Consider the following 20,568-nt stretch of genomic DNA (forward strand, 5'->3'; position numbering starts at 1 on the left):
CTCAACCTCCCGAGTACAGTAGCTGGGACTACAGGCGCCCGCCACCACGCCTGGCTAATTTTTTTGGTATTTTTAGTAGAAACGGGGTTTCACCGTGTTAGCCAGGATGGACACGATCTCCTGACCTCGTGATCCGCCCGCCTCAGCCTCCCAAAGTGCTGGGATTACAGGTATGATCCACCGCGCCTGGCCTCAAAAAGCATTTTTAATTTAAATAAATAAAGTATGAGGGCAGTGAACTTGGAGTTAATCAGCAAAGAGGGGGCGGCCTTCGTGATGTCCTTCGACTTAGTGGTGGCAATTTTTAGAGATGGCCCAAGCAAGGCTTAGGAGAAGGTAGGTGAGCCAAGGGGCAACACCCAGGAACCCAGAAGCCGGCTGGCCAGGTAGTGGAAAGGCGCAGGCGCAGGGGCGCGCGAAGCCTCGGTGGAGCGGAGCCGCCTGCACCTCCAGAGAGGCGCCACACGGGGGATGCCGCGGAGGCCGACTCAGCGCCGAGCGCTAAGAGAAACCGGGCTGATGCAGCAGGCGGGAAACAAGCCGTAGAAATTCTTGAGACACGGGTTCGTCGCCAGCTTCCTGGTGCAAAACCCAACACCTGGCCCACAAAACGCTAGGTAACATCTGATGGTTCCACTGGGGCTCGAACCCAGGTCCTTCTGCGTGTAAAGCAGACGTGATAACCACTACACTATGGAACCCCACACGACTAAAATGTTCCTCCAGGATTTGATAATTGTTCAAAAAGACATTTTGGCACTGGGAAATGGTTATGTAGACTTGACATCCGGCGATTGTGCACAGAGAAAAACTTTCAAAAGGATTCCTCATTTTCCAGTATTCAGAGGAGAACGACCGCACAGAAACATTGTCAAAATGTCTGCGTCTCCAGCTTCCTGAACCAAAACCCACGATTGGGCTCGCAAAATGTTAATACTAAACATTATAAAGAAAGGAAAGAAAAGAAAAACGTGTGAGTCACGCCGTGGTTCCACTGGGGCTCGAACCCAGGACCTTCTGCGTGTAAAGCAGACGTGATAACCGCTACACTATGGAACCGCGTGCGGAATGGCTGTCTCTGGATTTAGCAATTCTGCATAAAGACATGTTAACAACGTGGACTGAAAGGGATTTACTGCTCAGCGATCACGAAAAGAGAAACTTTCACCAGGATTACAGACTTTCCAGTGTAATTCCTACCCACGCTCTCTTTAGAGACAAAGGTTCCACACTTACTTGTGGAAAGAAAGTGCCTCCCCTGATGTGTTCATCGCGGAGAGGTCGCACGTGTCTGGCTCTGTGGCGCAATGGATAGCGCATTGGACTTCTAGATAGTTAGAGAAATTCAAAGGTTGTGGGTTCGAGTCCCACCAGAGTCGCTTTTTGTTTGAAGAAGGGCAAACGGAAAGTTAGGCGGAGGGAATGGATATAAAATAGATGAAACGAAAACTGTCTACCATTTAAAATTTCCAGAATGATGTGAATTGCAGCTAATTGCAGTTCCTGGTTATGTCCCTTCACTTGAAGGCGTTAAGAATCCCGTTCCTCTGTCGAGCCTTTTCTCCTTCACTTTTACCTGGCCCCAGTTTCTAGTGGCGAGATAAAGAAATTAGGGAAATATAATCAAAGTTACCAAGTTTTTTCCCCATATTATTCTTTTATATCAGGAAAAAAAGTAATTTTAAATTGTTCCGAAACTTTGGTCGCCTAGTGTTACCCGCGTTGCTTTAAAATAAAACATTGTTTCATCAATTACCAGAATGGCCGAGTGGTTAAGGCGTTGGACTTAAGATCCAATGGATTCATATCCGCGTGGGTTCGAACCCCACTTCTGGTAAAGAGTAGTTGTTTTTCCCGGCAAAAACCTTTTTTCCTAATCCTTGGCAATCCATTTTGCAATCTTAAGCGTCCAGATAACGATAACTATAGTTAATATCATTTTGCCAGATACCTTACATATGGCGACAGCTTCACAGTTTATGGTTTGAAAAGTAGAAAGAAAACGTCTGAAAAAAAGAGAGAAAACGTCTGGGTCCAGCTATATGGGAGTGAGGGAGCACAGAGCGAGAGGCACATTGTGCTGCAAAAACGTTCACTCCGAGTCGACAGTTATTTCTTGAGATCCTATTACGTGCCAAGTACTGTTCTAAACACTGGGGTTGTGGTGATGTAGGTTTGGTTTTTTTTCTTTTAAAGCAAAACAACAAAAAATACAAGAGCCTTACCATCAAGACCACTGCCCAATGTCACTTACATGACAAAGTGACAGAAGAAAAATATGGTTTAAAAACAAGCAGACAGCCGGGCACGGTGGCCGACGCCTGTAATCCCAGCACTTCGGAAGGACGAGGCGGGTGGATCACCTGAGGTCAGGAGTTTGAGACAAGCCTGGCCAACATGGCGAAACTCTCCGTCTCTACTAAAAATACAAAAATTAGCCGGGCATGGTGGCGCGTGTCTGCAATCCCAGCTACTAGGAGGGCTGAGGCAGGAGGATCGCTTGAACCTGGGAGGCGGAGGTTGCAGTGAGCCGAGGTGGTGCCACTGCACTCCAGCCTGGGCAACAGAGAGAGACTTCGTCTCAAAAAAAAAAAAAAAAAAAAAAAAAAGCCGACAGGTTTGGTGCGGTGGCTCACGCCTGCAATCCCAGCGCTTTGGGAGGCCAAGGCAGGAGGATTGCTTGAGGCTAGGGGTTTGCGACCAGCTTGGGCAAGAACGTGAGACACTGTCTCTATTTAAAAAATTTTTTTTAAATTAAAAATAAATAAAAACAACTGGACAAATTGGAGAATTTGAGAGATAGCGATATGTACTATACAGAAAATAAAACAAGGCAGCCCAACAGAATGGCTTTTCTCAGGACAAACTTATTCCATTTGATTATGAAAATCATCGTCCTTGACAGAAATGTTCTTCCCCTCTCTCTACCAAACAAAAACTTCCAAGGACTAATTCTGACCCTCCTCCTCCACTAAAAGCCTTTCCTGACCAATCACCCTCATTCAACTCTCCATTCTTTCATTCAAGGACAGTTTTTGAGAGCTTTCAGTGAGGCACTGACCCAGGGATTGCAGATATACAGAGAGTTCCTGTCCTCACAGCAGAAACATTCTAGGAGGAAAACAGATTCGTTAAACAGGTGTTTAAGGTAGGTTGTAGTGGGCACAGCAACAGAGACAGGTTCAGAGCCCAGTTCCTAACCCTGTCTGGAAAGGATCAAGCAGGGATCTCTGGGGCAACTCCTGAACCCTGTCTGTAAAGATCAGCCAGAACCTTCCACAAAAAAACAAAAAAACAAAAACAAAACCACTGTGGAATGCTAATTGAAATACTAACAGTTCCCTATGTTGTTGTTTGTTTGTTTGTTTTGACACAGAGTCTTGCTCTGCCGCTCAGGCTGAAGTGCAGTGGCGCCATCTCTACTCATTGCACCCTTCAGCTCACTGCAACCTCCGCCTCCCGGGTTCAAGCGATTCTCTTGTCCCAGCCTCCCGAGTTGCTAGGATTACCGGCGCGTGCCACCACGCTCGGCTAATTTTTGTATTTTTTTGTAGAGGTGGGATTTCGCCATGTTGGTTAGGCTTCTCTCGAACTCGTGGCCTCAAGCGATTCGCCAGCCTCAGCGTCTCAAAATGTTGGGATTACAGGTGTGAGCCACCGCACCCGGCCTACTTCCCAGTGTTAAGCAGTCCACTACCACACAGTTAACACTTGATACAGTTAAGAGTTTGAGACTTTTGGTCTGTGTTTGGTGCCTATCAAGCTGGTCAGTCCCAGAACAGGAAACGCATCTTCATGCTCTTATTCATTCAAAGCTGTACTCAGTGACCAGTGTTACTCAGTTACTGTACTCAGTAACTCAGTGTACCTGGCACTTTTGTAAGAAGTGGAGGTTCACCGGGCGTGGTGGCTCACGCCTATAATCCCAGCACTTTGGGACACCGAGGCGGGTGGATCGCGAGGTCAGGAGTTCGCGACCAGCCTGGCCAGCATGGTGAAACCCCGTCTCTACTAAAAATACAAAAATTAGCCGGGCATGGTGGCGTGCGCCTTTAATCCTGGCTACTAAGGAGGCCGAGGAAGGAGAATAGCTTGACCTCAGGAGGCGGAGGTTGCAGTGAGCTGAGATTGCGCCACTGCACTCCAGCCTGGGCGACAGAGCGAGACTCCGTCTCAAAAAAAAAAAAGAAGAAGAAGAAGAAAAAAAAGAAGTGAAGGTTCAGAGGTTTGGAAAGAAACAGGCCAAAGGCTCATAACCCCGTGGGACTGACCTCCCGAGACACAGGCACCTCCTTTCCAAGGGGTCTGGTTTTAGTTTTCTTCCTTGAGCCGAGGCTTGCCATCTGATGCCTAGGGATCCACATCTTCAGTTGTGAAAACTGTACCTGTCAAATTTGTGATTTTTCAATACCAACAACTCCCATCCAAAACAATGAGGCAAGGAGGGAGTCCCGCAGAGGAGGAAGTGTGTGATTTAACCCTTTTCTTCTGGCTCTTTATAGAAAAACTTCAAAGGAAGCTTTGATCTAAGGTGCCACTTCTGCCATCCCAGAAGCATGGAATATTTTATTAATAACAAATCATATTTTTCCCAGCACTTTGGGAGGCTGAGGCAGGCGGATCACGTGAAGTCAAGAGTTCCAGACCAGCCTGGCCAACATGGTGAAACCCCGTGTCTACTAAAAATACAAAAATTAGCCGGGCATGGTGGCGGGCGCCTGTAGTCCCAGCTACTCAGGAGGCTGAGGCAGGAGAATCGCTTGAACCCGAGAGGAGGAGGTTGCAGTGAGCCGAGGTCGCGCCATTGCACTCCAGCCTGGGCGACAAAAAAAGAAAAAAAAGAAAAAAGAAAGAAAGAGAAAGAAAGAAAGGAAGGAAGGGAGAAAGAAAGAAGGAAAGGAAGGAAGGAAGGAGAAAAAAAAGAAAGAAAGAAAGAAAGAAAGGAAAGAAAGAAAGAAAGAAAAAGAAAGAAAAGAAAAGAAAAAGAAAATAGTGAAAACGTCCTCTCACAGGCTTCATTGCCATTCCTCAAAATGTAGCCTTTTTATCAGGTTATTTTCTATCTTTATAGACCTTCCATGTATACGCAAACAAGATTTATATATAATTATATGTATTATTAAAGGATATATGTTTATATACGCTCATATACAGAAATGCTTTAATTTCTTTTTTTTTTTTTTTTTTTTTTTGAGACGGAGTCTCGCTCTGTCGCCCAGGCTGGAGTGCAGTAGCTCGATCTTCGCTCACTGCAAGCTCCGCCTCCTGGGTTCACACCATTCTCCTGCCTCAGCCTCCCGAGTAGGTGGGACTACAGGCACCCGGCACCACGCCTGGCTAATTTTTTTTTTTTTTTTTTTTTTTTTTTTTTTTTAGTAGAGACGGGGTTTCACCGTGTTAGCCAAGACAGTCTTGATCTCCTGACCTAATGATCCTCCCGCCTCGGCCTCCCAAAGTGCTGGGATTACAGGCGTGAGCCACCACGCCCAGCTGAATTCTCTTTCAAGGGATCCAATGCTTTAAGAAATGAGATGGCAAAGAAGTTATGAAGAAACAGGTCGAATTATAGAATTGACTAATTAGGTACGTCTGGGACACAGCTACCAAGGTAACAGACTCCCTAAAAAGATAAAATCCAGCCTGTAGCTTGCCTGATCAAAATCTTTCAATGGACGCTTTAGCTAAATGGTCAGATGCCCAAGGTTAGTAAATATCATCATTTTCCATTTGCTCTTCCCTCGGCTAGAAACCTCTTTCCAAGTCTTCAGGTGCCCAGTCGCTATCCACAGCTCGGTTCAGGCATCATCACTCCCTGGAAAACTTGGCTCTTACTTCGGGTGCCGACCAAGTCCTCCGGGGTCCGCAAAGGCTGGCATCCCACCACCAACGCGCGTGACTAGGGTCTTCTGTTTTGCGCGTTTTCCAGTTCCACTGAGGGCCGAGACTTTGTCTTTGCGGCCCCAGTACTTGCTTAGTTCCGAGAGTGCGGTTTGCACTCAGTAAGTAGCCACTTACTGAGTCCAATCGATTATTGGAAACCTAATTTTTCATCACTGCTTCTCCCACAAGAAGCTCTAGGACTGACTCCTCAAAGACCAAAACTGGAATTAGAAATCCCGCTGTTTACCCGGAGGCCCGGTCAAATGTCTTAAATCTGGGAGGATTCCTCCTGGGAAATTCCAGTAAGGGCGCGGAGCAGGTCAGGAAGGAGGTTACTTTTTGGGTCTTTATCGTCTATGATGGGAGAAAAGGAGAAATGAAGACTCGATTTTGCTGAACGCCTGCTCAATGTCAATTTTGCCGGTTCATCTCTCAAGAAATCAGCAAAAAGACTCAGAATTGTAATCGCGAAGGGAAAGAATGCGGCCACGTGGCCTATTTTCCTGTGGATAGACTAAGCAAACGCTTTTCTTCAGGGGCCCGGATAGCTCAGTCGGTAGAGCATCAGACTTTTAATCTGAGGGTCCAGGGTTCAAGTCCCTGTTCGGGCGGATGCTGTTTTAGTTTCCAATACAAATGGATTTGGCCGAGGCTGAGCGAAAGGAACGTTATGTGAAACCCGCTTGGGGTGCCCCCTCCTTGAGGGAAACCAAAACTTGCTAGTGGGTTTTTGCCGGAAGAAGTGAAACGTGTGGAAAATGCCAAGAAACTTTATCTTCCAATAGCAGGCTTTTCTTTTCCAACCTTTATACGTTGCTTTGTCTTAGGATATTTTTTCTTTTAAATTGTATTTTATATTCAAAACAGATCAATAAACACATCGTCAGAGTCACAATAGTAATATTCTTGGCAAGAATTGTGCAGCTTTTGGCACCGAGGAATGTTTTCAGGCACTTTTTATTAGAAGTGCGATGAGGAAACTGAGACTCAAGAAATATTTCAGATGAAGACACGTAAAGACGCAAGATTCCTACATCTCCAACTGGACGCAGTCCTTCACCAGATTCTTAATGCTCTGGTGGGCCCCTGACTTGTGTCTCTTGCGGTAAAGACTAATGCTTTTGAACACTGTCCTCATGTCTGTCGTCGATGAAAAAACGTGCAGCCCCAGAGAGCTGACTATACTGGTGATCAAACCCAAGACCTTCCGCCTGTGGAACAGGCGTGTTGGCCACCTCAATAACAAATCTTGTGCCACGTATTGCCATTTAACATCCAATAGTATAAATAGGGTGATTACGGAACTGGGAAGAAATCATTCTACGACTTCTGATTCCTTTGAGAGGCTTAAGTTCATCATGCATCCTCATAATGACTTTGACTTCTGATTTCTCGAGCTTATTCTTTGCATCCTTATAATACCTTACTAAATACTTCGTCTCATTAGTTTGTGCCCGCTTAAGAGACAAGGAGAACAGCCGTCTCTGGGTGTGTATGGCGTAGGTGCAAACGTGCAAGGGTACTGGGGATAGAGGCGAGCCTCCAGAGAGGCTAAGAAGTGGACCGTAGCCCTGTCTGTTCAAAGGGGTTGAGCCAACAAAAGGTCTGCCGAAACCCGGGATCGAACCAGGGACCTTTAGATCTTCAGTCTAACGCTCTCCCAACTGAGCTATTTCGGCGAAGACATGAGATGGTCCCGCCCTGTCAAGGAAATTTAAAAGAAAAAAAAAAAAAAGAAACCGGGCGTGGTGGCTCACGCCTGTAATGCCAGCGCTTTGGGAGCCCGAGGCGGGTGGATTACCTGAACTCGGGAGTTCGAGACCAGCCTGGCCAACATGGTGAAACCCCGTCTCTACTAAAAATACAAAAAAAATTAGCCGGGCGTGGTAGCGAGCCCCTGTAATCCCAGCTACTTAGGAGGCTGAGGCGGGAGCATCGCTTGAACCTGGGAGGCGGAGGTTGCAGTGAGCCGAGATGGCGCCATTGCACTCCAGCCTGGGCGACAAGAGCGAAACTCCGTCTCAAATAATAATAATAACAATAATAATAATCCTGTTTCCTCCCACTTCCAGGCTTTTAGTTCTTCATTTCACCTTCCAAACTGTATTATTTTTAGCCCTGAGGTTTTAAGAGCAATCAGTAAGAAAATTAATTCCTTTCATGTGAGGAAACTTTCGCGTTCTGCCTTTTCCCAGGCCACATTGTGTTGTCTTCCTCATGCTTTCTCTCTTCCCAGGGCCCTAATAAGAGTAAGAACCGCCGCTTTCTAAGAACCTACTGTGTGTCCAGCAGGGATCTACAGCATTGCATTCAATTCCGTCCTCCCCCACGCCTGCCTTTAATTGATATGATAATATACAAATTTTTTAATGAATAACAAATGTGCCACCAATCACCCAGAACTATTAGGGAGGCTCCAAAGCATCAAAGGCTAAACTAAACACCATGGCTGGAGAGGGAATGAACTGGAGGAGGGAAAGGAGGAAAGACTGGGGGGACCCAGAGCTCTCAACCCTTGTCCTCTCGCTCCAGCCTGGTCTGTTCTTGCTCATTCAGAAACTGGTTGGAGTAAAGAGATTCCCCTTTTCAAGATCGCCAAAAGTGGAACTGATCGCTTTCGAAGGGACTCCTTCAGGAAGAAGGAGAAAAATTCGAGAAACTTACCTGTTTCTCTCCCTGGAATGCCTTCTGAACCCTGAGATTTACTTTCCTCAATAAAGAAGCTCGCCTCGCCCACCCAGCCCACTCTTCCTAGGAGCAGCGAGGATCGCTGTCCCTCCAGCACATACCAGTCAACTCAAGTCATCTGAATATGGGCATATTGGGCACATATTTCTTTGTAATGGTTCCTCTCCTATTACAATATGTATCTGTTGTTTCATCCTTAGATTGAAAGCTCTTTAAGAATTATGGTAACAGTGTTACAGCTCTTTCAGAATTTGTTTAGCAGGTTTTCTGGTTTTCACAGGAAAATAAAATAAAAACAATAATTATAATAATGGCTACCGTGTTTTGAATGCTTGCTTTTAGGCTATTAAGCACAGTACATGCATTGGTATCCCATTTAATTATCACAAGCTTATGAGATGGAAGCTATTATTATTCCCTTTCTCCTGGGGAAACTGAGCTTTAGAGAGCGGGAGGTAATGCTGGGATCTGTGTGGACCACGGTAGAGCATTCCTGTGGGCAGGGTGAAGGCCCTGCCTCACGATTGGGTGCTGTCGCCATCCTGGCTTTTCCCCACTAATCAGGACTCACTGGGCACCACAGTCCACAAGCTAAGAGGGCAGCCTCTTACACGTTCAGCCCACATCCCCATCCTGTCAATGAGGAGATCAAGACCGACTTTCTTCTGTTGCCTGGCTGAAGCCAGGAAGGCTCCATCATTAGCCAAGCAAGGGATGCAACCGGTCCCTTCACTTCACAGGGAAATTAGCTCACCTTGATGACCTTACATTCTAAAAACCGCTGCAGAAGCCGATGTTTCCCCACACCCCGCCTTTTTTTTTTCTTTTTTTTTCTTTGAGACAGAGTCTCGCACTGTCGCCCGGGCTGGAGTGCAGTGGCGCGATCTCGGCTCACTGCAACCTCCGCCTTCCGGGTTCAAGCGATTCTCCTTCCTCAGCCTCCCGAGTAGCTGGGATTACAGGCGCCGGCCACCACGCCCAGCTATTTTTTTTTTTTTTTTTTTTTTTTGTATTTTTACTACAGATGGCGCTTCACCATGTTGGCCAGGCTGGTCTCGAACTCCTGACCTTGTGATTCGCCCGCCTCGGTCTCCCAAAGCGCTAGGATCGCCTGTTTACCTTTTTAATTTGTAGTAGGGGAGCACTAACATTTCATTTTTCCCATTTCAGTCCCTTGAATACGCTCTCTCTTAATACACACCCTCTTCCTCCCACCAACAGAAGCTGCTGTCTCCACCTCAACTTCTTCCTTTGTTCAGATCACACTTTTGAGAGGGGAGTCGGGTGGATTTGACCTGGTTTAATGAGGGGAACGGCTCAGTTTGGGGCTTCAGTTTCTAGATGATCATCACTTCCTTTTTATAGTACAGAAAACTCTTTCCTAAGGTAGCAAGGAGGGCTGGGAAGGTACAGGATCCCAGCCATATTCCTCAGGCACCCAATCGGAGAGAACCCAAGAGGGAGGGTCAGCAGGAGCCATCACAGGGGAGCGAAGAAAGGCTGTCACTGTGGGGGCCTGGTCCTTTGATATATCCGCTGTTGGGATACAGCAGCCCGGCTGGTGGCTACAGAATAATCTGCCTATTTCAGCCCCCAAAGTGATGGATTAGAAGTTTCCCGTATACCTCTGCACAAAGGCCTATCCCCATAGAGGGCTTACCCTCCGAGAAGGGTTTGGGGTCGCAGTTTACACAATCCAGGACTTTATTCCCTTCTTTTGCAGTGTGTTAACAAACAAAAGATCCTAAAATTGGTTCTTACTCTTTTAATGAGGAAAAAAACAACGCCGCCCGAACAGGGACTTGAACCCTGGACCCTCAGATTAAAAGTCTGATGCTCTACCGACTGAGCTATCCGGGCTCACGGTAGCAACCTTGCTTCCATTAATGAAGACTGTGCTACCATTATGCCGTGAACTAACTGGCAAGGTGGTGAACGAGTTCCTGGGCTCTTCTTTTGTGTGTGATCCAATCCAATTCCGATGCAGAAATCCGGCGAGGACTGGGAGGAGGCGAAGTCGGGCGTGGGGAGGAAGGGTGATTAGCTTGTTCTTTGGCAGCTGAATACACATTCGTTAAATAAAGCAAGTTCTCCTTACATTTAGAGACTGCGTGGCAAACGTGAACCCTCAGTTCTGCAAAACCGCGCAGGGGAGAGAAAAAGCCGCCCACGAATTGAACTGTCTGCACCGCCTACGCGTGTCTTAGCCCTGAACCCAAAGCGCATCCGGTTGGAAACCACAGTTCAGTGGTTAAAGACATCAGGCTGCCCCTTCCGAGGAGACGCCACTTCGTGATTCCTTGCCTCCATCCCAGGTGCCCACCTCAAAAAAGTAGCGCGAAGCAGATTAGCTGAAAAGAGATGACGGGTGGTAGCCGTAGCTCGCCGGCGATCCGGTGAGCGCGCCCCGGACCCACCCCGCCCCCACAGCCCCGGCTTCGACGCACGCGCAGCTCCGTCTCAGCTCGCTAGCCGACCCGCCCCTCCCACTTCTCCCCTGTACACGCAGCTGTTTTCTTCTGACAGATCCCATCAAGAACTTTCAGTCCTCTAGGCCTCGCACGTGCTGTCCCATCGATACCTGAAATGTCACCTTCCTTTCAACTCCTTTCCCCTCGTTACCTCCAAGCACCTATAGAGAAGGAAAAATAATCTTCCTTCTACCAATTTGAGTTCTCAGCTGGGACTCTTGTAACAACAGACAGAATAAAGAGAAAAACAAGTGTATTAACATGTGCATTTCATATATACATGGGACATACCCAGGGAATGAGTAATTCCAAAGGTGTGGCTGAGAACTCCATTTTAAACAGCATCGTCAACAAAGAACAATACGTTTTTGGAGAAGTGACAACACAAAGGAAAAGGACCTTAAAGGCCGGGCGCGGTGGCTCACGCCTGTAATCCCAGCACTTTGCGAGGCCGAGGTGGGCGGATCACCTGAGGTCAGGAGTTCGAGACCAGCCTGACCAACATGTGGTGAAACCTCGTCTCTACTAAAAATACAAAAATTAGCCGGGCGTGGTGGCGCGCGCCTGTAATCCCAGCTACTCAGGAGGCTGAGGCAGGTGAATCGCTTGAACTCGGAGGCAGAGGTTGCAGTGAGCCGAGATCGCGCCACTGCACTCCAGCCTGCGCGACAGAGCAAGACTCTGTCCCAAAAAAACAAAAAAAAAGAAAGCAAAAAGAAAGGACCTCGGGTCTCCAGGGACAGCAAATTGTGGGAAAGCAAATATATGGGAAATTAATGGTAGATAAAGGCAGGTTCCTAAAGCTTGTTAAATATACTTCTGTGGTCCCCTCTGTTCACGTCTCCAAGCTGTTAAGGACCTAAAGTTGTCTTAGGTTATCAACCTTTGTCCTTCCTGGTAGAGAAAGGAGGAGGAACGACTTTGTAAATGTATATCCTGCTTTTAGGCAGATAGGGGGAGGCTATGGAGCTTTATTTTAATCAGCTTCTTCCCAATTGCCTTTAGCGCAAAATAATCCTTAGGCCGGAGTGGCATATTTTCGGGTGGTATATACTTCTACCCTTTACACCTTTGAGAATGCAGCTTGGCCAAAGCAGTAGTTCACGCCTGTAATTCCAGCGCTTTGGAGGCCGAGGCGGGCCAATCACTTGAGGTCAGGAGTTTGAGACTAGCCTGGCCAACATGGTGAAACCTGGTCTCTACCAAAAAATACAAAAATAGCCGAGTGCGGTGGCGCACACCCATAGTCCCAGCTACTCGGGAGGCTGAGGCAGGAGAATCGCTGGAACCCAGGAAACAGAGGTTGCAGTGAGCCGAGATGGCCTTTAATCAATGCTTTAATAGAGAAATATGCAAGACCTTTGGTAACCCAGAGAAATCACTAGAAGGAAGGCAGAGTAGCACCTGGCAGGGGGGGAAGGCATTAGAACTGTGCCTTGAAAGGTGAGTAGGAGTGTGCAGGCATGCAGGAAATGTGATTCAGCCAGAAATACCGTGTCTTCTTCTCTGAGCTTGAATTCCAAATGCTTCTCACCAGGATTCCCCCTCTCCTCTTCAGGCTGAAAACAGACAGGGCTTGCCTTTTTAGGGCAAAGGCTAGGCCCAACATTTCCTAGGAATATGCCTCCCACTTTTGGTCCCAAGGTGGTTGGCTTTTGCTCAGAGCAATAGTAACAATCTCATTCTTCACTCTTACCTGTGTGTATAAGTAACACTTTAAAGCATGCTGTCAGGTTCTCCAAAGAAACAGAACCAGTAGGACAGAGACAGATAGAAACAGAGGTAGAGAAAGATTATTTTAAGAGCTCGGTTCACACATCGTGGGGGTCAGCAAACCCAAAACCTGTAGGGCAGACTAACGGTTTGAAAATTCAGATAAGAGTTAAGGTTGCCATCTTGAGTTTAAATTCAGCAGGGCAGGCCAGGTGCTGTGGTTCATGCCTGTAATCCCAACACTTTGGGAGACCGAGGCGGGTGGATGACCTGAGGTCAGGAGTTCCAGACCAGCCTGGCCAACACGGTAAAACCCCGTCTCTACTAAAAATAGAAAAATTAGCCAGGCGTGGTGGTGCACGCCTGTAGTCGAGCTACTTGGGAGGCTGAGGCAGGAGAATCTCTGGAACCCAGGAGGCAGAGGTTGCAGTGAGCCCAGATGGCGCCACTGCACTCCAGTCTGGGTGACAGACCAGGACTCCGTCTCAAAAAATTAAATAAATAAATAAATAAATAAATTCAGCAGGGCAGTAAGCTGGAGACTCAGGAAGGCAGGTTTTCTATACCAAAGTTTTTTTTGTTTGTTTGTTTTTGTTTGAGATGGAGTCTTGCTCTGTTGTCCAGGCTGGAGTGCAGTGGCTCAATCTTGGCTCACTGCAACCTCTGCCTCCCAGGTTCAAGCAATTCTCCCGTCTCAGCCTCCCAAGTAGCTAGGATTACAGGCATGCGCCACCATGCCCGGCTAATTTTTGTATTTTTAACAGAGATGGGGTTTCACCATGTTGGCCAGGCTGGTCTGGAACTCCTGACCTCAGGTGATCTGCCCGCCTCGGCCTCCCAAAATGCTGGGATTACAGGCGTAAGCCACCGCGCCTGGCCTATAGCAAAGTTTTTAGGAGAATTCCTTCTTCTTCAGAAACTCCAGTCTTTGCTCTTAAAGGCTTCAGCTGATTTAATGAGGCACATTATAAAGGGTGATCTTCTTTACCTGGAGTCTACTGATTTAAACGTTAATCACATGTAAAAAATACCTTCATTGCCAGGGACTGTGACTCATACCTGTAGTCTCAGCACTTTGAAAGGCCGAGGCAGGCAGATCGCTTGAGCTCCGGAGTTCGAGACCAGCCTGGGCAACATGACGACACCCCGTCTCTATAAATACAAAAAATTAACCGGACGTGATGCTGCGTACCTGTGGTCCCAGCTACTAGGGAGGCTGAGGCCAAAGAATGACTTGAGGCCCAGGAGGTCGAGGCTGCAGTGAACTGTGATGGTGCCACTGCACTCCACCCCTGGGCAACAGAACAAGACCCTGTCTCAAAAGAAACAAACGAACAAACCAAAAACACCTTCCTAGTAACATCTAGAATGGCGTTCGACCAAACCTCATGCAAAGTTTAATTCTCTAGTCTATTAGATGATCAGTTGGGGTTTCTTCTTATTGATCACCATTGGACTTTCAAGAGCCCCTCATCAAAATACATCTTTCCACCCAAGAACTCAACGATTTTGGGGGTGAAGCCCCATATCAGCTAGCATATTGGCAAACATTAACAGAAAGAGGAGAGGGGTATAAATAGGCCTAAAAACCATATGGCTGGCTTCATTTTGCCTTTTACCACACTGCAAGTTCTTAGAATGTGACACATGGATCTCCTTCCTCTCCCTCCATGGTCCAGCCTGACTAAAAAGAAGGCACTCCCTAAGTGTGTTTTTCCATTGCCTTGCCTTGAGTGGAGTGGCTCATCTTTTTTTTTTTTTTTTTTTTTTTGAGACGGAATTTCGCTCTTGTTGTCCAGGCTGGAGTGCAATGGTGTAAACTCGGCTCACGGCAACCTCTGCCTCCTGGGTTCAAGCGATTCTCCTGCCTCAGCCTCCTGAGTAGCTGGGATGACAGGCGTGCGCCACCACGCACGGTTAATTTTGTATTTTTAGTAGAGACGGGATTTCTCCATTTTGGTCAGGCTGGTCTTGAACTCCCAACCTCAGGTGATCCGCCCGCCTCAGCCTCCCAAAGTGCTGGGATTATAGGTGTGAGCCACTGTGCCCGGCTGTGGTTCATCATCTTAATGAGGCTTTCTACCGAAATTCAATCCATATCCTCCGAGTTCCACTGACCTCCGCCCCCATGCCGGACAAGCATGGACAACTCTGGAAGCCTAGAAACTGGTGGGATGGCCAATTCCCGGGGTGTTTCCTAGTGATCTCTGCCAGGAGCTTCTCTGTTGGTGCTGATAACAAATTAGCCAATGGATACAAACCTGTTTTGTAAACTGCCAGGTGTTGAAGATCAAACGGTGTCCTCTCAAATTCAGTTCTTCCTGCATACAGCGTCTGGATATCTTTGCTGGGGTGGAGAAGGTGGTGCATAGGGTTCAGAGGGGTGCAAGGATATGATGTACAAGTGACTTGCAATTTGGAAAATAAAAATACAGGATGTCCAGTTAAATCCAATTTCACAGAAACAACAAATATGTACTTTATATGTTCCATGCAATATTTGGGACATGTTTATACTAAAAAGTATTTGTTGTTTCTCTGAAATTCAAATTTTGGCCGGGTTCAGTGGCTCGTGCCTGTAATCCCAACACTTTGGGAGGCTGAGGCAGGAGGATGACCTGAGGTCAGGAGTTCGGGACCAGCCTGGCCAACATGGTGAAACCCTGTCTCTACTAAAAATACAAAAATTAGCCGGGCACCTGTAATCCCAGCTACTCCGGAGGCTGAGGCAGGAGAATCACTTGAACCCGGGAGGCGGAGGTTACAGTGAGCCGAGATCACGCCACTGCACTCCAGCATGGGAGCAAGACTCCATCTTAAAAAAAGAAAAAAAAGAGAAAAGAAAAGGAAAAAGAAAAAAAAAAGAAATTAATTGGACGTCCTGTATTTGGTCTTCTAACCCTAGTGTAGATTTAAACTAGAAAGGGCTTCCGATCTCTGTCTCCCGCCCCACCTAAGAGCTGTTCTAGGGTCCTTGTTATTGTTTTTGTTTTCTTTTTTAAAGACAGAGTTTCACCGTGTTGGCCAGGCTGGTCTCGAACTCATGACCTCAAGTAATCCGTCCGCCTCGACTTCCCAAAATGCTGGGATTACAGGCGTGAGCCACCGCGCCCGGCCCCGGTCCTTGTTACGGTTAAAAAAGCTGGACAAAGCCCGTGCGCCGAACGCTTTCGAGGACTTCTTTGGCCAAGAGGGGGCCCGGGCTGTCACCATTCCCGGCAAGCCCGCGACCAAGCAGGCAGCGGAGGCGGCGCAGGCCGAGAGCTCCCGCCCCTCTGACCCTGAGAGAAAGGTCGCAGCGCCCACGGCTGCCTAGAACCCGAAAGAAGAGGAGCGGGGTGCGGGGACACAGGGTTGCTCAAGAAAGTGAGCTATGCGCAGTGCTCCGGGACAGCTTGTCTCAAACCAGGTCCCAAGTGAGGGCAGAGGCGTAACTTCGTACTGGGCAGTTTAAAAGGTAAGACATATGTCCCCAGTATCCTCCCTCCCAGGGGAAAATGACGATAAGGTTTCCCTTAACTGCCCCAGCCCGCGTGAGAACCCACAGGGTGTTGACCCTGTTAACTGCAGAAATCACATGTAGTGATGACTAGCGCCTAAAACGGAAGCGCTGCCGAAACCCGGGATTGAACCAGGGACCTTTAGATCTTCAGTCTAACGCTCTCCCAACTGAGCTATTTCGGCTGCCCTGGAAGACATTTTTCTTTTTTTCTACATAATTATAATAAAATAGTATTTGTTCCGTGGTAACAAAGATCATATGGATTCAGCTAGAGGTAAGCATTTTACAAATGTTACAAAGGTGATAAGGCAAGGTGATAAGGCAAGGCCCTTGTTTACAAACTGAAGTGATAAATCACTTTTCTCAGGGTTTTTTGTTGTTGTTGTTTTAAGTTCCCTGCAATTTGCTTTTTTCATTTAAAAACATATTATGGACTTTTTTCATGGCAGTTATGTAGACCTATCATACTTTTTAATCCACGTTCGCCAGTATTGGATTGTATGGTTATAAGATAATCTATGTAATTAAACTGACAACTATCAGCTTTTTTACCTTTTTCTATACCTCATTATTAAAAACAATACTGCCATAAATTTTTAAAATATACTTGTTTTTCTTGTGCAAAGGCGGATTTTGCAAGGTAGATATATATAAACATTGTGATTTTTACAGATATCTTCAGATTGAAATCCAGGATATATAGAAGAGGTAAGGAAGGCCATTTGTAAAGGCTTCAAATGTAGACTTTCAATGCTACCTCCACATGAGGTAAACATAGAGTCACTGTACAGTATTTGTTAAAAGCATTGATTTGCTAAACCTAGCATTAAAAATATACCTCAATTTTTGGAATACCATCTTGGCATTTTTCATTTTTAAATATATATAGTCAAAAAAAAGAATTAAGTCAGGCTTCCCTCAAACTCTAAGAAGCAAGTTGTGGTTTAATAATCTCTCTAATATGCTGATTTTATTCCTCCTCCACCTCCCATTTCATAATTTTCATCTCTTGCATTTATTCACTGAAAAATGTTTTAGCCAGACGCGGTGTCTCTGGGAGGCCAAGGCAGGCGGATCACCTGAGGTCGGGAGTTCAAGACCAGCCTGACCAACATGGAGAAACCCGTCTCTACTAAAAATACAAAATTAGCCGGGCGTGGTGGTGCACGCCTGTAATTCCAGCTGCTCGGGAGGCTGAAGCAGGAGACTCGCTTGAACCAGGGAGGTGGAGGTTGCGGTGGGCCGAGATTGCGCCATTGCACTCCAGCCTGAGCAACAACAGCAAAACTCCGTCTCAAAAAAAAAAAAAAAGTTTTATATAAACTCCATAAGGCTGTTAGAATAATTCAATGCTTTGTATTCACTTGCTTCATAAATAAGGAGCCAGCATGGACTCATTACAATTTGAAATAAAAACATGACCTTAGTTTAGAATTTATAAACAATAGGCTTAAAATGCAGGATGAGTATAGACTGTCATTCTCAAGAAAGATTAAGAAAAGAGTACATCTGAAATGAGATGTTTGTGGCTGTCACGCCTAAACTAGGTGACTTTACAGTTTTTTCAGACTCAAGAGCCTATCATTTGTTTAGCTTAAATTTCACCCTTTTGGTTTCCCTTGGTAGTTGAAGTACGAAAAATTCTAAAATGACCCACAAAACACCCTCCCAGCCCCACAAAACCCTGCATAATCCCTGGGACTATGAAATTCATCATATTAATTTATAACCTGTTATTAGGTGATATTATATAGTACAGGTTACTCTAAAATATGTGATTATCTGGGTGAGCCTGACCAATCACTTGAGCCCTTTAAAAGCAGAGGGTTTTTTCTAGCTGGTTGCAGAAAGGAGTCAGAGACTCAAAACACAAGACTTGAAGATGGAGGGGACCATGTGGCAAAAATATATGGGCAGTCTCTAGAAGTTGAGGGTGGTTCTCAGCTGACAGCCAGCAAGGAAATTGGTCTTCAGTTCTGCAACTGCAGGAAACCTAAGTTGGCCAAGAACAAGAATGAGTTTGTAAGCAGCTTTCCCCTCAGTGCCTCCAGATGAGAACTCAAGCTGGTCAACTCCTTGATTTCAGTCTTGTGACACCCTGAGTAGAGAACCCAGTCACATCATGTGGGACTTCTCATCTACAGATGAACGGATAAACCGTGAATGGATAGAACAGGTGTTGTTTTAAGCTACTGTTTATAGTAATTAGTTATGCAGCTATGGAAAATTAATACCGTAGTATAGACTTACCATAGGCTAGGTATATTAATGACAAAGAGTGGATTTAAGTCCTTTTCTGGTCACTTACTTGCCTATGTTCTTGAGTCATTTACTTGTCTATGCTTAAGTAGGTTTCTTTTCTTTTTTCTTTTTTCTTTTTGAGACAGAGTCTTGCTTTGCTGCCCAGGCTGGAGTGCAGTGGCACGATCTCGGCTCACTGCAACCTCTGCCTCCCAGATTCAAGTGATTCTCCTGCCTCAGACTCCCGAGTAGCTGGGACTACAGGCGCCCACCACCACGCCCGGCTTGCTTATTTATTTATTTATTTATTTATTTATTTATTTATTGAGAGGGAGTCTTGCTCTGCCACCCAGGCTGGAGTGAAGTGGCAGGATCTCGGCTCACTGCAACTTCTGCCTCCTGGGTTCAAGCGATTCTTCTGTCTCAGCCTCCCGAGCAGTTGGGACTATAGGTGTGTGCTACCACGCCCAGCTAATTTTTGTATTTTTAGTAGAGACGGGATTTCACCATATTGGCCAGGCTGGTTTCGAACTCCTGACCTCGTGATCCACCCGCCTCGGCCTCCCAATGTGCTAGGATTACAGGCATGAGCCACCGCCCCTGGCCCCGGCTAATTTTTGTATTTTGAGTAGAGATGGGGTTTCGCCACACTGGCCAGGCTGGTCTCGAACTCCTGACCTCAGGTGATCCACCCTCCTTGGCCTCCCAAAGTGCTGGGATTACAGGCATGAGCCCCTGCACCTGGTTCCAGTGTGATACACACACACACACATACATACATATATATAATTTATATATACATATGTGTATATGTATAAAAAAAGATACACACACACACATACGTACACACATATATATGTAAAATACCTGGACCCCATCTGCAGAGATTCTGATTCAATTAGGGCTAAGGCAATTATATGTGTGTGTGTGTGTGTGTGTGTGTGTGTGTGTCTAAAATTGCCCTAGCCCCTAATTGAATAGAATCTCTGCAGATGGGGTCAAGGTATTATATGTGTTTTAAGTTGGCCAGCTGATTTTATGTGCAGGCTCTCTCAGTCTCTCATTCCTCGGTTCTCACAAAAATGCCACTATGATATGTTAAGACCCATTTTCTAAAATTGCTTACTCGACCTCTGAACAGGCACATCTTACAAAGCATGTCTAAAAATGAACCTGTTGGGTGCAGTGGCTCACACCTGTAATCCCAGCACTTTGGAAGGCCGAGGTGGGAGAATTGCATGAGGCCAGGAGCTTGAGACCGTCCTGGGCAACATGGTGAGACCCCGTTTCTACAAAAAATAAAAAAATAAGCTGGGCGTAGTGGCGCACACCTGTAGTTCCAGCTACTAGAGAGACTGAGGCAGGAGGACTGCTTGAGCCCAGGAGTTGGAGGCTGCAGTGAGCTATGATCATGCCACTACACTTCAACCTAGGCAACCCAGTGAGACCCTATCTCTAAAAAAATTAAAAATGAACCTAACTTTCCTTCTAAACTTGCTTATCTTACTACCATCTTCCATCTAGGTTTCCTAAGTCAGAAAAATAAGAATTCCTTCTTCCCTCTGCCCTCCATTTTATGGGAAAGCCATGAAATGCTTTCATTCTACTTCATCCTTTCTGGAATCCCTCCATTTCTCATCTTCGTATCCTCTCCAACCTCCTTTTTTTTTTTTTCTTTTTTTTCTTTTTTTTCTTTTTTTTGAGAGGGAGCTCTGTAGCCCAGGCTGGAGTGCAGTGGCACGATCTCGGCTCACTGCAACATCTGCCTCCCGGGTTCAGGCAATTCTCTTGCCCCAGCCTCCTGAGTATCTGGGAATACAGGCACCGGCCACCATGCCTGGCTAATTTTTTTGTATTTTTAGTAGAGATGGGGTTTTGCCATGTTGGCCGGGCTGGTCTGGAACTCCTGACTTCAGGTGATCTGCCCGCCTCGGCCTTCCAAAGTGCTGGGATTACAGGCGTGAGCCACCGCACCCGGCCCCTCTCCAATCATTTTCCACCCTGCTTAAGAATGTTTCACTAGCTCTCTAGTTAAAAACAAAAATCCAGGCTCTTGGGCCGAATGGGGTGGCT

General features: G+C 46.5%; 9 non-coding genes across 9 annotated transcripts; 4 read left to right on the plus strand and 5 right to left on the minus strand.

Annotated features, from left to right (window-relative positions):
- Positions 1-628: 628 nt before the first annotated feature.
- TRNAV-UAC (transfer RNA valine (anticodon UAC)) lies at positions 629-701 on the minus strand. Its single transcript has one exon. It is a non-coding gene; the product is annotated as a tRNA-Val (tRNA).
- Positions 702-986: 285 nt separating this feature from the next.
- On the minus strand, positions 987-1,059 carry TRNAV-UAC (transfer RNA valine (anticodon UAC)). The gene has a single exon. It is a non-coding gene; the product is annotated as a tRNA-Val (tRNA).
- A 234-nt stretch (positions 1,060-1,293) lies between these two features.
- Positions 1,294-1,379, plus strand: TRNAR-UCU (transfer RNA arginine (anticodon UCU)). Its single transcript is given in 2 exon segments — positions 1,294-1,330; positions 1,344-1,379. It is a non-coding gene; the product is annotated as a tRNA-Arg (tRNA).
- Positions 1,380-1,754: 375 nt separating this feature from the next.
- Positions 1,755-1,837, plus strand: TRNAL-UAA (transfer RNA leucine (anticodon UAA)). The gene has a single exon. It is a non-coding gene; the product is annotated as a tRNA-Leu (tRNA).
- A 4,581-nt stretch (positions 1,838-6,418) lies between these two features.
- On the plus strand, positions 6,419-6,491 carry TRNAK-UUU (transfer RNA lysine (anticodon UUU)). The gene has a single exon. It is a non-coding gene; the product is annotated as a tRNA-Lys (tRNA).
- Positions 6,492-7,486: 995 nt separating this feature from the next.
- Positions 7,487-7,559, minus strand: TRNAF-GAA (transfer RNA phenylalanine (anticodon GAA)). The gene has a single exon. It is a non-coding gene; the product is annotated as a tRNA-Phe (tRNA).
- A 1,237-nt stretch (positions 7,560-8,796) lies between these two features.
- LOC112204871 (U7 small nuclear RNA) lies at positions 8,797-8,856 on the plus strand. The gene has a single exon (XR_002938618.1). It is a non-coding gene; the product is annotated as a U7 small nuclear RNA (small nuclear RNA).
- Positions 8,857-10,355: 1,499 nt separating this feature from the next.
- TRNAK-UUU (transfer RNA lysine (anticodon UUU)) lies at positions 10,356-10,428 on the minus strand. The gene has a single exon. It is a non-coding gene; the product is annotated as a tRNA-Lys (tRNA).
- A 5,935-nt stretch (positions 10,429-16,363) lies between these two features.
- TRNAF-GAA (transfer RNA phenylalanine (anticodon GAA)) lies at positions 16,364-16,436 on the minus strand. Its single transcript has one exon. It is a non-coding gene; the product is annotated as a tRNA-Phe (tRNA).
- Between the last annotated feature and the right edge of the window lie 4,132 nt (positions 16,437-20,568).

Source organism: Pan troglodytes, chromosome 9, assembly GCF_028858775.2.
Source record: "Pan troglodytes isolate AG18354 chromosome 9, NHGRI_mPanTro3-v2.0_pri, whole genome shotgun sequence".
Lineage (NCBI taxonomy): Eukaryota > Metazoa > Chordata > Mammalia > Primates > Hominidae > Pan > Pan troglodytes.